A 14,423-nucleotide genomic window follows, 5' to 3' on the forward strand; every position below is an offset into this window, starting at 1 on the left:
TTAGCGTTTGAGTTGTTTTTCTTCGAAAATTTCCCTCTCAATCTTGCCATGATCTGGCCGGCTGGTGACTTCGTGCCTTGCCACGCTGGTCCGGTGAGCTTTCCCTCTTTGTGAGGATACTCTCGGTGGCGTCCTTTGGAGCTCTTACGGTCGAAACCACTGGCAACCCCTAGCTTTGGCTAGTAGCCTTGGCGAGAGCAGTTCTCACCTTTGGCGGCTAGGTTCCCCATCAACTAACTTCTGCTAGCCGAGGGGAGGGTGTCGGCCAGGTCGGGCGAGACTGCCAGTGGCTAGGACCGCTGGTAGCTTCCTCTCCCCACCATTGGGGCTTTTGTTGCCTTGTTGGCAGCCGTTGCCTCCTCCGTCGACTAGTTGGCATCGTGGTGCCTTCCTCAGCCGATGGAGAGTCGGCCCGCGTACTAGCTTGGCTGCCGATAATAGTGCTTGTCGGGTGGTCGGGCTCGGGCTGGGTGCAGCCAACCCAAGTGCTAGGCTCAGGCTGGGCGCAACCCAGCCTATGTGTTGGGCTGGGTTGGGCGCGGCCTAGCCCAAGCTTCGGGTGTGTTGAGTTGCCTATAGCCCAACCCAAGTGGGTGGTGAGTTTGGAGTTGTAAGCAGCCCAGCCCAAGCTTAGGCTGCAGGTAGCCTAGCCCTAAATTATGGGTGTAGCATGGCCCATGTGGCTTTGATGGATAGTGTGGGCTTTAGGTCTATATCTTAGTGAATTAAGTTGGTGGTTTTTGGATTGGTTGCAGCCTAGCCCCTATCTCTAGTCCTAATCTAAATATGTCAATCGTTGTTCATCTATTTTATTATAATTTCAAATCCTTGATCTAATTATCTATGTCAACCCTAGTAGTACCCGATGATATAGGTGAGGACGTCCGTGAGCAACGGCTCATGATTTTCGCACGGTGGTGCGATGATGTAGAGCCGATGACTCATATGGTAGTATCGATGTGCGATACTGACCTTAGTCATGGGCTTATGACTGAGGTCCTTAGTCTGCAGTGGCGGAGGAGCAGTCATGCTATTTGTTGGGTGATGGGCTGGCGATTTTATCGCTAGGGTCTACCCTTCCTTAGGGGTATGCGTGTCGTCGGGTGTGAGGATTAGTGTGGCCTACGAATGTAGCTCTTCACGAGCCTATGTTACAGACTTGGTAATCTAAGATGATGCATATTATGTGGTACGATGTTGACATGGCCTATAGGCGGAGTTTAGTGTGAGCTTGAGTTTGAGGACTTGATAGTCCGGGACTAATACATTGATTTGATCATGATGTGCATATTCATATTTACTTATTGTTGCATCGTTCATTGCACTACTTCTAAACTATAGAAGTAGAAACTTGCTGGGCTTTATGCTCACCACATTTTGGTAGAAATATTTTTAGATTAGTAGATGAGCCGGATTTCGTGGCGGATCTAGCGAAAACTAGCCTAACTCTTCTTATTTTAATTCTTATTCTTATTCTTAGTTTACTCATGTAAATTAAACTAAATGACTTGTAGCTCCTTCATAGGCTTTGTCTTATTTTGTTATAAATATGTATTTTGGACTTATTGTGGCCTTAGTGTAATGAGCTTCTTGTCTGTATTATTTATAGAAATGTGAGCTTTTCGCTTGTATATTGTGTTGAAACATTGATCAGCAGATCACGTGGTAATCACGCGGTTTCTACCCATATGAGAGACACGTGTTTAGTGGCGAGTGTTATAATTAATTTTCCTTCAATCTTCTACACCAACCCAAATGGGCAGTATTATGAATGGCTTGCCATATTATTTGGCGAACCTGAATTTGATAAATCCTGGTTCTCACATAACTGATTGGTAAATATTTTTAGAAGCCAAAATTTATAAAAATTAATCCAAGCAAAGAATATCTAAAGTATCAAGCCGCAATAAACCTCCAAAATGCATGTCCATATCAAAACCAAAACCAAATATAACATACCCAAAAAAAAGGAGGGGGCAAAGGCACCCTTTTGTCAGGCTATTCTAGATACAATTGTGAAATATTGGATCTTCCATTATTTAAACCGTGTATCTCCTTCGCTTGTAGTCATTTATCATTCAATGAATGAAGCGGAGGAGGGTAGGCCCAGCCTGTCCCCCACCCCTCCCCTCCCCTCCCCCTGCACACGCCACCGTCGACATGCGTGAAGGGGGAGCAACCTCGGGTAGAAAGTCGCCGCTCCTCTCTGTCTCCCCCTATTTGTTCCCTTCCTCGAGGAGAGCTCGAGCGTCACGTTTTCTTTCCACCCTTGACGACGCAGTGCTTCAGGCTGTGCGTCGTCACCACCCCTCCTCCCCCGGCAAGGAGGTTGCGGTGGGCCACCAGCCTTGGTGCTTCACCCCCCCCCCCCCCCCCCCCCCCCCCCCCACCCCTAAGTGGGGGAGGGTGGTGACTTGAGGGGGGGGAGGGGGGAGGGGGGAGGTGGTGGTACCTCCCTTTTTGGCTTGGGTTGGGTATAACCTAGCCCCCGAGTGCTACAGATACACCCGAGGCATCCTTGCCACGAGTGGCTCCTGCCAGCCCGAACGTGCCGGGCTTGGGTTGGGCTAGGGCAGGTCGAGCTCGAGCACGGTAGGCGCGCTAGAGAGAGTATGCCTCCGAGCTTGACTTTCCACATAGGATAGGGCATATTTCAAGCTAAGGGCTCGTGATTTCCCATGTGAGGATGGGCTAACAATTGAGAACCTTAGTCTAATAGCCATAAATACCTAGTTATGTGCAAAATCACTAGGCATATGCGAGCAATATTACCGCTACATGTCTATCTCCTTTCATTGTTTAGTACTTTGAGAGAGCATGTGTGATGTTATTATTTATTATAATCTTGAGTCATGTTAGAGAGCATATGATGATGTGATTATCTTGAAGCTTCGAGAGAGTTATGTATGATCTCGTTTTCATATTTAAATAATGAACTATCGCTATTGTAATTACGATTTATTATTTTATCCTTTAAGTATGACCTATATATCTTATTGCATTATGTATTATACTATTTTTAATTGTAGTGTTGTATGTCATGCCAACTCGAGAAAACTCGAGAAAATATAATTCCAAGAGAAATAAGTGAATGATAACATAATATATTATAACTAAAATAAATTCAATAATTCTAATTTAAATAATAATTCAACTAAAGTAATGTCCAAATAATTCATAAGGTTTAACAACCCCGACAATAATAAATTTTAAATAAACTAAAACTATTCGATAGACTTTTATACTGAGGATTTCATTCTTGAGCTTGATCTTTGGATTCCAATTTTAAAATATTTTGATCTGTTCTTGAAAATGAGTGCGATGCTCAGCAAATAATGCCACACTATTTGTAGATATGACGTCTAATGATATAAAAAAAAATCAGTAATTGATAGATTTTTCAATGCTATTCGTAACAAAATGCATAAATTATGAATATTATATTAACTTGCATATCTGAATAAATCACTTTGAAAATAGTATTTATATTGAAATCAATATCTTAGATATCATCAAAATAATAAAAATATCATATTCTCCTTACTGGTACTATTAATGTTCGTGACTTTTTAGATAGCTGATCCATTTACAGCCATAGTGGACTACATTTATAGTGCCCTAGTAATTTTTTGACTAGTTCTTGAGTAAGATTGAAGTCGACGAAAATTTAACGATCTCTTTTCCCTAATCCTATCAGAGTCAATTGGTAGCACGACGTAATTTTATATTCTAAGAATCTTTTTTCTATATTTATCTTTTGAATTGGGTTTCAAATATATCTTTCACCGGCATAAGTCATACCAAGTCATTCTATTATCAAGTTACAACCATTTAACATTTAGATTCTTAATTTTACAAAGGAGTTTGTTATGCATAAACTAAATTAATTGATAGATGTCAACACCTCTTGAAACAAATGGTTTTGAACTTAGAAAATACTCTAAATATCAAGAATAACTTCTATATTTTATTTGTTAGAAAAAATAAGATAAGTATTGAATAATCAAATCTATCAGATTATCTAAAAGAGATCATTCTTATATTATCTCTCTAATTTTTAATAATTTACTCTAGTAGTAAATAAATAAAGCATTTGACGTGAAAGTCCTGATGTCACTATTTTGTAAAAACCAATAAAACTCACGTATAGAACATTTAAGCATTCTTTTAATATATTTTATCTAATTAAAAAATTACTACTAATTTTCTAAATTGAACAAAAAAAAATATACAATTTAACGACCGACGCAATCTTCTTCTTTTAATCTTTCTTTCTTCTCTCTTAAACCCTTAGCCTTAGGCTAGCCTTTAGTCTGCTGCTACTATAGTGTTGAGCGTACTAATTTTTTTCCTCTTTCTTCCTCCTACCTTTTCTTCTTCTTTTCTTTTTCTTCTTCTTCCTTCTTCCTTCTTCAACGTCGTCGCTAGCTCCGCCAGCATTGGAGTCCATTACAGCTATAGTTCTCTCTCTCTCTCTCTCATAAGGCGAATTGTTAAAAAAAGAATTATAATTTCTAATACAGGAAGAAAAGAGGTAATATTGATATAAGCTATTCTAATATTTAATTAAGTAATAGTATAAGGAGTAATAATTATATTTTAATATAACCTAAAAATAATATTAAAGTATTAAAGAGTATGAATATTACATTATGAATTGGTAATGCTTTATACCAAATCACCAAATACCTTTCATTGGATTTAAAGTAGTAGTAGTATTTGTTTATAATTACAATATTTATATTAGAAGTGCAAACTAAATTCTTTATATACCCACACTACATGGTTTTCTAAAGCCTCCTCACATTTCCTAGCATCCCTGCATTACAGACAAGTAAAACTACTTCTAAATTTTTTTCGCCCCAACGTAATGACATCTTTACACTTACTCTTACAAACTTCCCTACACTTGCACCACTTCCCTACATTTTTTAATACCTATGCATGAAAATTACACCATTTCTCCACCGTAAAACGGTAAATTCACATTCCTGCATCATCAAACCAAGTTGCTCGCATCACCCACAACCCATTCAACAACCTCACCACTATTGTAGTTGTCTTGTCGAAATTATCATCATCCCCCAGATCTCAATCGTTGCACACAATCAATGACATTTGAGATACCCTGTATTTAGTTACGGCCGGTGCATTGCAGTTGATACTTGATAGTTACCTCTTTATGGTTGTTGCAATCATTGCCCATTAAACTCTTTGAAGTCTTTCTCCTTTCAATTGTTTTGCTCTTGCAATGCTTGATGCTTGAATAAGCTGACCAAAGTCACAAGAAAATGCCAAGTTGAAGCAGGTAAATTAACTATTGATTTTCATTGTATTGTATATTTTTTGTTGAATTTGTGAAATAAGGCTATGCGGAAAGATGCAGACTTTTTCTCATAATGCAAAGTTATAATCTCACAATGTAACATCTTGTAGAAAAAAAAAATAAAAGCGAGCACACTTGTTAGGCACATGCACTGCTTTACTCTTTCTCCCCCCTCTGTCTTCTCTCTTTTCTCTCTTTTCTCCCCCATAGCTCTCTCTTTCCCCCTTTCTCTTCTTGATGTGTCAAAGTGCCGCTGGAGCTCACTGTCCCTGTACTTGCACCGCTAGTGAGTCCTCTACAACCTTGTAAAGCTAATTAGTATTTAATTTGTTTTTCAACCTTCCCCTATTCCCTTTCCCTTGTCATCCCCATATTGTTGGTGCCCTTTGTGGCAATCCGAGCTTTAGTGGAGGCTACACGTGGCAGCTTTTCCTCGTTCACTTTCAATCCATTTTTCATCCATCCATACCAACTTTGCCCTTCCCTGATCAGTGGGAAACCTTACCTCCTCGCATAGATGCTCTCAGTGGCCTCTAGTAGTGCCATCATGGTCAAAGTTGTCGGGTGACTTCTCACTTTGGCTGCCAGCCTTCATGATGGATTTTCTTGCCATTGGCCACCCTGGCCAATCATGTGCCATCTTGTGTGGTTTGTGTGTGTGAGAGAGAGTTTTCTCCATAATCAACTAGCACTATTGGTTGCTAGGGATAGATGATAGCATCCCCTCTCTTGCCGTTGAGTTCCTTTGTCAAGGTGGACATGTGGTCATCTTTGGTTAGGCTTGCACTTCATGTACTGTTCCTACCATTAGTGTCGATTGCTGTGTTAGCCTCGACTGCCAACAGTGATGTTCACCCTTAGCCACTACTTCTCCTCCCTAGGTCTCTAATTGAGGGAGAGGAGATGGGTATTTGGTGGTGCTGGGCCCAGCTTGGGCTTTGGTTGGGTTAAGCCCAACCTAGGTGTGACTTGGGTTGGGTGTGGCCTAACCCAAGTCTGGCTTGGGTTGGGTGTAGCTAGCCCAATGTCTGGTGGGTTAGGCTACTGTTAACCCAGCCCAAGTTGGTTTGGGCTAGGTGCGGCTTAGGCTATGTTGTGGTGGGTTGGGCTGCAGCCCAACCCAAGTGGCTTATTTGACTTATTTTGAGTTTGGGCTTTAGGCCCAACTTTGGTGGGTTTTATAGTGGTCTTTGGGTTGGTTGCAACCCTACCCATTGCTTTAGGCGTTAGGCTAAGGGTGAAAACGGATTGGATACGGATCGGATAATGCTCAACCCATATCCGGATCCATATTTTTAGTTCGGATATGGATTCGGATATGGATTCGGATACGAATATTAAACAGATAGTAAAATTTAAAACCATATCCTAATTAAATAGATACGGATAATTTTCGGATAAAGGATCGGATCTTAAACGGATATTGATTGAATTTAAAATAATTATAATATTTTATTTAGATATAATTAACACAAAATTATTAAGAGTTTTACAACAAATAATTTTTTTATATGTCAAATATATAAAATTAGAGAAATTAATCTGTATAAATAATATATAACGTATTATTAGTAACAATATTAATATTTACTATTTAAATAAGCAAACTAAAAACTATAAATCATTTAAAAAAATATGCGGATAAACAAATATCTGATATCCGTATTCGAATCCATATCCGTATTTGAATTATTTTTAAAAATTCTATTCGTATTCGAATCCATATCCGAATCGGATAGAAATTTTTTATCCGAATCCGATTTGAGTCAGGTCGGATAGCGGGTCGGGTCGGAGTTAATCCGACCCGTTTTCACCCCTACGTTAGGCTGATCGAAGTGGATTAATTGCTCTTTAATCTATTTTAATTTACATTAATTTTTAAGTCAATTAAATTAAACTTGAGCCTTTTATTAATCATATTTGGAAGATAGCATTGTTAGTTATAATAATTATTGTAAATCAAGATTATTAAATAAGACTATGTATGAGAGTGCCACTACTAGTTGCTTACCGGCATTAATTAGTAAATTAATAATTTGAGATAAATTATTTTAATTACTTTTAATAACGTCTTAGACCTTGGTACGGCTATGCTAATTCTACCTAATTAATAAATATAAAAATTATTAGATGAATCTACCCAAGCCTATAATAAATGTCAGAAGGAGTATTTAATTAAACTGTGAAAGGAATGTTGTGCTTATATTTTTGTTACTCTATTATCGAGGTGAATTTTATACTATGCAAAGATGATCTTATGGCATAGTTGCAATCAATTATCTAGGAAGCAATATTAGGCAAGTAAAACTTTCATATCCTAGGAGTAGAGTAGAGAATGCAATGTCTTACTTTATAGCATCATCACATTAATATCACGCAAATGCAAATATTTATTTACTATTATTAATATTAGTAATACATGTTAACTTCTAAGTTTTGACAAAACTCGACACCTCCCGAGCTAAGAAAAGGGATGGGAGATATTATTAAATTTATATATTATGGCTTATGCTTGAGGTTCCAATAAGTTGATCCTAGACAATTAGGCAGCTATTTCATTGGGCGATTTATTACCGATCGATGAGAGTTAAATCCTTTAGGGTATTAAAGTTAAAGAGAGAAGGATAGGATGATGTAAACATAGTGGTACCCAATGTCACAAGATTAAGATGTCCTTAAGTGATAGATTCATAATTTTTCATACGATAATGCAATGATATGGAGTTGAGGGCTCAGAGGGTAGTATCGATGTACGATACTAACTTATATGATAGGTTTACGATTGAGGTCCAATCTATAACGATAGACTATCAGTCATGTTGTTCACTAGGCGATAGGTGGGCGACTTACCAGTATGATCTATCCTCTCTTGGGGGTGTATGGTAGAGGGTGAGTGCTTATGCGGCCTACGAGCATGGCTCTAAGTTAAAAACTTGATAGTTTGAATTGATACATATCCTATTATATCGTGTTAAAATGGCCTATGAGTATAGCTTTGTGAGAGCTTGAGTTTGAGGACATGATAGTCATATTGATGCATATTATGTTATAAATTGCTAACGCATGTGCACATTAAATATGAACATAATGAGTTTGTGGTGTTGATGCATTGATTATGATCATCATAGACATATTAATATTTATCACATTATTATATTTTTTTTATACTACTTTTAGACTATAGAAATGACTATTTGCTAAGTTTGGTGCTCACCACTTTTTAGTAAAAATATTATTAGATTTATAGATGAGTTTGAATTTGTGGAGAAATTGGTGAAGATTTGTTTTATAATATGTTTTATTTATTTATTTTTTTAAGTTAAGCTAGAGGGCTTATAACTCTCTACATGAACATTTTTATCTATTTATGGATATATATTTTGGGGCTTGTTGTAACTTATAGTGTTGTAAGCTTTTTTATTTATTTATATTATTTATTAAAATGTTGGGCTTTTTTCTTGTTTATTATGTAGAAATATTGACTAGCAAGTCACATAGAAATCACATTGGTTTCACCCACTTGATGGGCATGTGTGTTCAGTGGAGAGTGCTACTACATGTTTTCAGAGCTCATGTTTCACCAAATAATCCAACAAGCTTTCCAAAATAATATTCATATGAGTTGCATGTAAAAAAAACTTACAGACTGCACATAACTGGATGTGATTGACGTTAGCAACATTTAGGTTTTACTTTTTAAATTCATAAGGTGATTGGATAACTTAGAATTTTTTTTCTTGGTAAGCTATTAATATGGTGTCACGCATTTAAATCGGATAATTTGCTTGCTATTTATATTAGCACTAGAGAAGTAAGAAAGTAAAAGTTAATCATTTATATTCGTCTTTCATGCGCGGTGATTTATATAAAAAATGATATGAAGTTGTACGCTAAGATCTAATAATTTTTTTTTAAAAAATGGTGAATTAATAATGTTTACATTTGCTAATCTTCATATGCGTTGCTATTATGAGTTCCTTAGTAGGGTGACAACCTTACTCTGTACTAATTCTATTATATAATAAGTGGATCTAATTACCTCGTGTTAGCATGGTGAGTAATTGGGGTCCGATGAGTAGATTAGCAACCAGATTCTTGAGTTCCATTGATAAAATTATTATTGCATTTGTTTAATCATGTATCTAAACCTTGTTATGTTTTGATGCAATTAACTTTTTTAATTGGAGGTTTAGTGAGTGTCTCAATTATTGAGTTGTGCAAATTATCCGGTTTGTGGGATGAGTTGATTGGAGTAAAAGAAATTAGGTGGTAAATTGATTGTTGGCATAATTGTCAATTGCCTAATATTTCATAGTGCATCATTTTTATTTTGACAATGCCTTCTAAATTTGTTTTATTTTATTTTATTTTTTAAATTGTGTAATTTATTTGAATACGCATGGAGGTGAATAAAGATTGATATCATAAGGTTGATCTTTCATTTAGAGACTTAGTTATCTAAGAGTTATGTGACTGCTAGTGAATTTTCATTTTGTTGGTGGTGTTAGAGTTACTTTAGGGATTCTTATATGGCTAATGACTATGGTAGTGGACATAGAGATCATAATAGAAAATTAATACCATTACGCTATTAATTTTGAAAATGCTTAGCTTATTGGAGTAATACCATGTGGAAAATTAAGGGTTTAGAAAGTTTTTATCTTGGTAAAGTGAATCTTTTTCAGTTAAGTGTTCATTGTTTGTTGTTATTTTATTATAAGGTTCATTGGTAGTTAGTAGAATCTTTCTTTTGTAGAAAGTTTAGTGGACGGTTGTTTAAAAGTTTTACAATATTGAGGACATGTTAAAAGTAATTTGATGTTGTTGGTAGGTAGATAAATAGAAGTAAGTTAGAAAAGTGGAAATCAAGGTTTGCAAATAGTTCGATCACTTAAATGTACAATTTTATTTTATGACATTAATTTTGGATGGTATTGATGGTCCTTAGATTTTATCCCTAGTAGATGATCTAGTATGTTTCATTAGTATAGTTCGAGTTGGATCTTATATCCAAAGTTTAGTTTAATAACTAGTGGCATAGTATCTCAAGCTAGGGATCCTATTAGGTTGAGCAGTTGTGAGCGATTTTCCAATTAAGGTTCCTAGTTTGGAGAGTTTATAATTTTTGTTGATATCCTTGGGTCATCTATAGCCTAAATCAAATTTTTGGTATATTTAATTTTTGTCTTTCCTCCTAAACAGTGTGCTAATAGTGATAAGCTGGTTAAATCTTCAACTCAGGACGTCAATTATTGAGACTCTAATTTTGGATTTTGATGATCAATCTTGCATCTTTTGTGGTATATCTTTTAATTTCGAGAACAAAATTTTCTTTTTCAACGAGGGTATTGTAACAACCCACAAAAAATAAAAAAAGTAAAGAAAATCTAAAGCGTGCACACAAGTGCTCTTTTACTTTTTCTTCCCTTTCCTTTTACAAAAACTGAAACTTATATGAATACTTAGGTATGCTTTTATATCAATTGAAAAACGTAAGAAACATAATAGGAGATGAGATCTATCATATGCTATCGATAATAATATGCGAAATATAAAGTGTGAAAAAGATGTAAACACAAAAGTTTTTACGTGGAAAAACCTAAAATCGAGTAAAAAGCTACAAATCCAAACTCAGATCGAAACCAATCACTAAATCTATAGCAGTTAACAAGAAGCTTACATATTACTTGCCGATTCCCATGACTTAATCTATACTAACCTTGCTTGCTAGATCCTGCGATACACTACTTCTCATGATAGGTTTTCAAATCTTAGTGACCCTCGAGGTTGAGCATAATCCTTCCGTCTTAGTGACTCTCGAGACGTAATTCTTCTAGATTAAATGTAGATGCATTAAGATGAGAACGATTCAACACGTTCTGCATAAAGCTGAGAATTGATCTCTAATGGCCTCCAAAAGATGATCTCAATATCATGTATAACGGGCTTTTCTAAAAGATGATCTCCAATTTAATATTTGACAGCAGTCAATTCTAAGGTTAGATTAAACCCTTTTGTATTCTTAGAGATAAGATAAATATCTCTTAGAGATAAAATAAATCTAAATCAAATTAGGTCTCATCTAACTCTAGAAATAGCAAATTACGTTGGTGTGTTTGAATGCGGCTCGAGTGTATTTGAACACGATGACTTGAAGTGTGAATACATTGTGAATGACCAAATATGAACCTCTATATGTGTCAATGCCACCACTATATGTGTGAACGCCTATAGGGTGTATTTGATCGGTCAAAACAAGCTCTTTGTATGTGTGAACGCGGTGTCAACAGCTAAAGAGTGTGTTCGAACACCCTGTTCAAAAGGCAGACTAATTAGTTGAATATAGAGTGTCTGTTCTTGTGCCTTTGGGAAAAATTTTATACTTCTTCAACCATCATGACATTGTTTAAGCACTTCAATAATAATTCTAAAATCATTTTGAATACTTTGAATTTAAAATTAATCTTTTACTTCAATATTCTTCATCAAATATCTCATGCCTTGTGTATATGCTCAAATATGAAATTTAGATACATTATTGATGCGAACCGGGTCAGGTCAAATAACATGAAAGGGAGATTGGGCTCAATGGATTGAGTCTAATTATTTTATTTGGTTATTTGGTTTAGTTAGAGTCTTAGTAGATTAGGATTTTATTTAATTAGTCAAATCTAACTCTGCGCAAGTGGATAAGATCTTCAACCTCCAAATCTATAACTTTGGTATTCATGACTTTTCTCCATATTCGGAATCGATTTACGGCGAAACAAAGGGTTAATTCGAGAAGATAAGGAAGACTGATTTAGTTAAATTTGTTTTAGACTTTTTGATCTAATCTCTATAAATAGGACCTTATGGCTTGTATCTTAGATATGCTTGTAATGAAAGATTAATTGGCTTTTGCCCTAGCATTTATCTAGGTTGTCGGTCTCTACATCTTCCTCCTCCTTTACCATCCAGCATTACCTCTTTCGTTGGCATGGTCTCGTCTAGTTTCAAATTTCCTTCTTCCGTCGATCCCCTTAGTCTCGTAGGGCAAGCCTATTTCTCCCCCTTCGTCTTCCTATCTTAACCGTCTCTATCTCCCGTACAGTTTTTACTATAATTGTAGACCAATCATAGCCTTTAACCATTTATAGCATCCGCAAACCACCACCACCACTATAGATTGCTGAGCCACCTCCATCAACTATTCAGCCTCCACTCCATCATCACCTCTATTCTATACCTAGGAATCCATGCCTCCACCCACGGATCCCAAATTCCGTGCAGATCTGAATCTCAACTGCTACAAATTGGATCAACCTGGTTCGTAATAATTACATGAATATAAATTATGTTTTAAAATATAATTTGTTAATTACATAAGTATAAATAAACCTAATAATCTCCCCCTTTGGTAATTTGTGACAACATGATTTTCTAAAATACAAAATATCTACCCAAAACAATGTATACATCATAATAGAGCATAGCACGAGTTTTGTTTTTTTATTATCAAATATTCTGCACAACTTCAACACTCATATCAAGTAAAATGCATATGAGGCTATAAAAATAAATTAAGCAATCAATAGCAACTGAAGTGACTAACACTATTATATATCATTTTCCTATTTTTTATTATAAATTGACAAAGAATACAATCATGTTCTTTCAAAAATATTTTAAGTCTCAAATCCAATTTTTAAGTACTTAAAGTAAAAAATGATTCACAAATCAAAAGCTTTAACATTTGAGTTCTCGTATCATATACAAATATTCTTAGTTGATACACTCAAGAATTTCAAATTGACTTATGAAAACGTTAGACTCATTATAAAGTCGAGAGAAAATAGATATACAAATATTTATATTAGCATATTATAAATTAAGCAGTTTGATCACTCAAAATTATCTAAATAAAATATCCAATTTTAATGTCTCAATAATTCTTTGGTAAAGTATGATAACATAAGGCAATTCTAAGACATCAAACATCAAAAGTAGATACTAAATTGAAGTCAAACCAAACTTAGTTCGTATTCTCCTCTTTCAATTCAAGAATTCTTTTTTTTACTTTCTATTTTTTTTGTTTCTTTCTATTTTTATTATTGAATAACTATTTTGATGTAATGATAACTTTCACACACGAGTTAGGTAACATTTTCCTTATAATGCACCATATTAAAATATAGATAACTCATGATATAGAGATGAACGGTGTCAAATTAGACTTTCAAGATGGCTTTCACACTAATCGCATGGTAGTCCTTTTCATTCTTTTAATAAAGAAAAATATTAGGAAGGTGAAACTAAATCAAAAGGTCAAACAGTGAATTTGATGCCTAATGAGTAAAATATCTAAAGAACACCGCATGAGATAATGCTCATTCAAAAATTGAATCAAAATAACTATAATTGATGTGCATAGAAGGTGATAAAAAATATCTAAGAGTAAACAATACACTAAGAGATAATATATCAAATGTTAATACAAATGACTATAACTCCAATAATAACTCTATTATAAGACGACTTCATATCATAAGAATCACTATTATTCAATAAGTGCATTAAAGTTTTTATTTTCTCATGTTTTTATTTTTAAAGAAAGCCAACTACAATCCAAAATAAAAACAAAAATGAAAAACCATAAACAAAAAAAGAAAATCCTAAAACTCACAAATTATCAACCAATCTAAAAAATATCTAAAACTCTAAAATACGATATATATATATATATATATATACACACACACACACAAAAAAACATATAGCTAGGGAATACTAATAAACAATCAATCTCTCTCTAATTAGCATATTCCACTAAGATATCACTCAAAAGCACCATCTCGAAGAGGTACAAAATGTATTTTTTCCTAACCCAAACTTGCTTAGTTTTCGATCCATAATAAAAAACATATTGAGGTTTTTGCAAAAACTTACAATGTGGCTTAATATATCATTTAACTTCACAACAATGACAAATAGGAATATAAATTCTACCATTTTATCCATTTCTTTATATCTTAGCATTCATATTACACTACTCATTATATTTCTTAATATTTGTCTTATAATCAATATGAGAAGTATTAATATAATGACAAGATGA

Source organism: Typha angustifolia, chromosome 8 (assembly GCF_048772165.1).
Source record: "Typha angustifolia cultivar Huaian chromosome 8, ASM4877216v1, whole genome shotgun sequence".
Classification (NCBI taxonomy): domain Eukaryota; kingdom Viridiplantae; phylum Streptophyta; class Magnoliopsida; order Poales; family Typhaceae; genus Typha; species Typha angustifolia.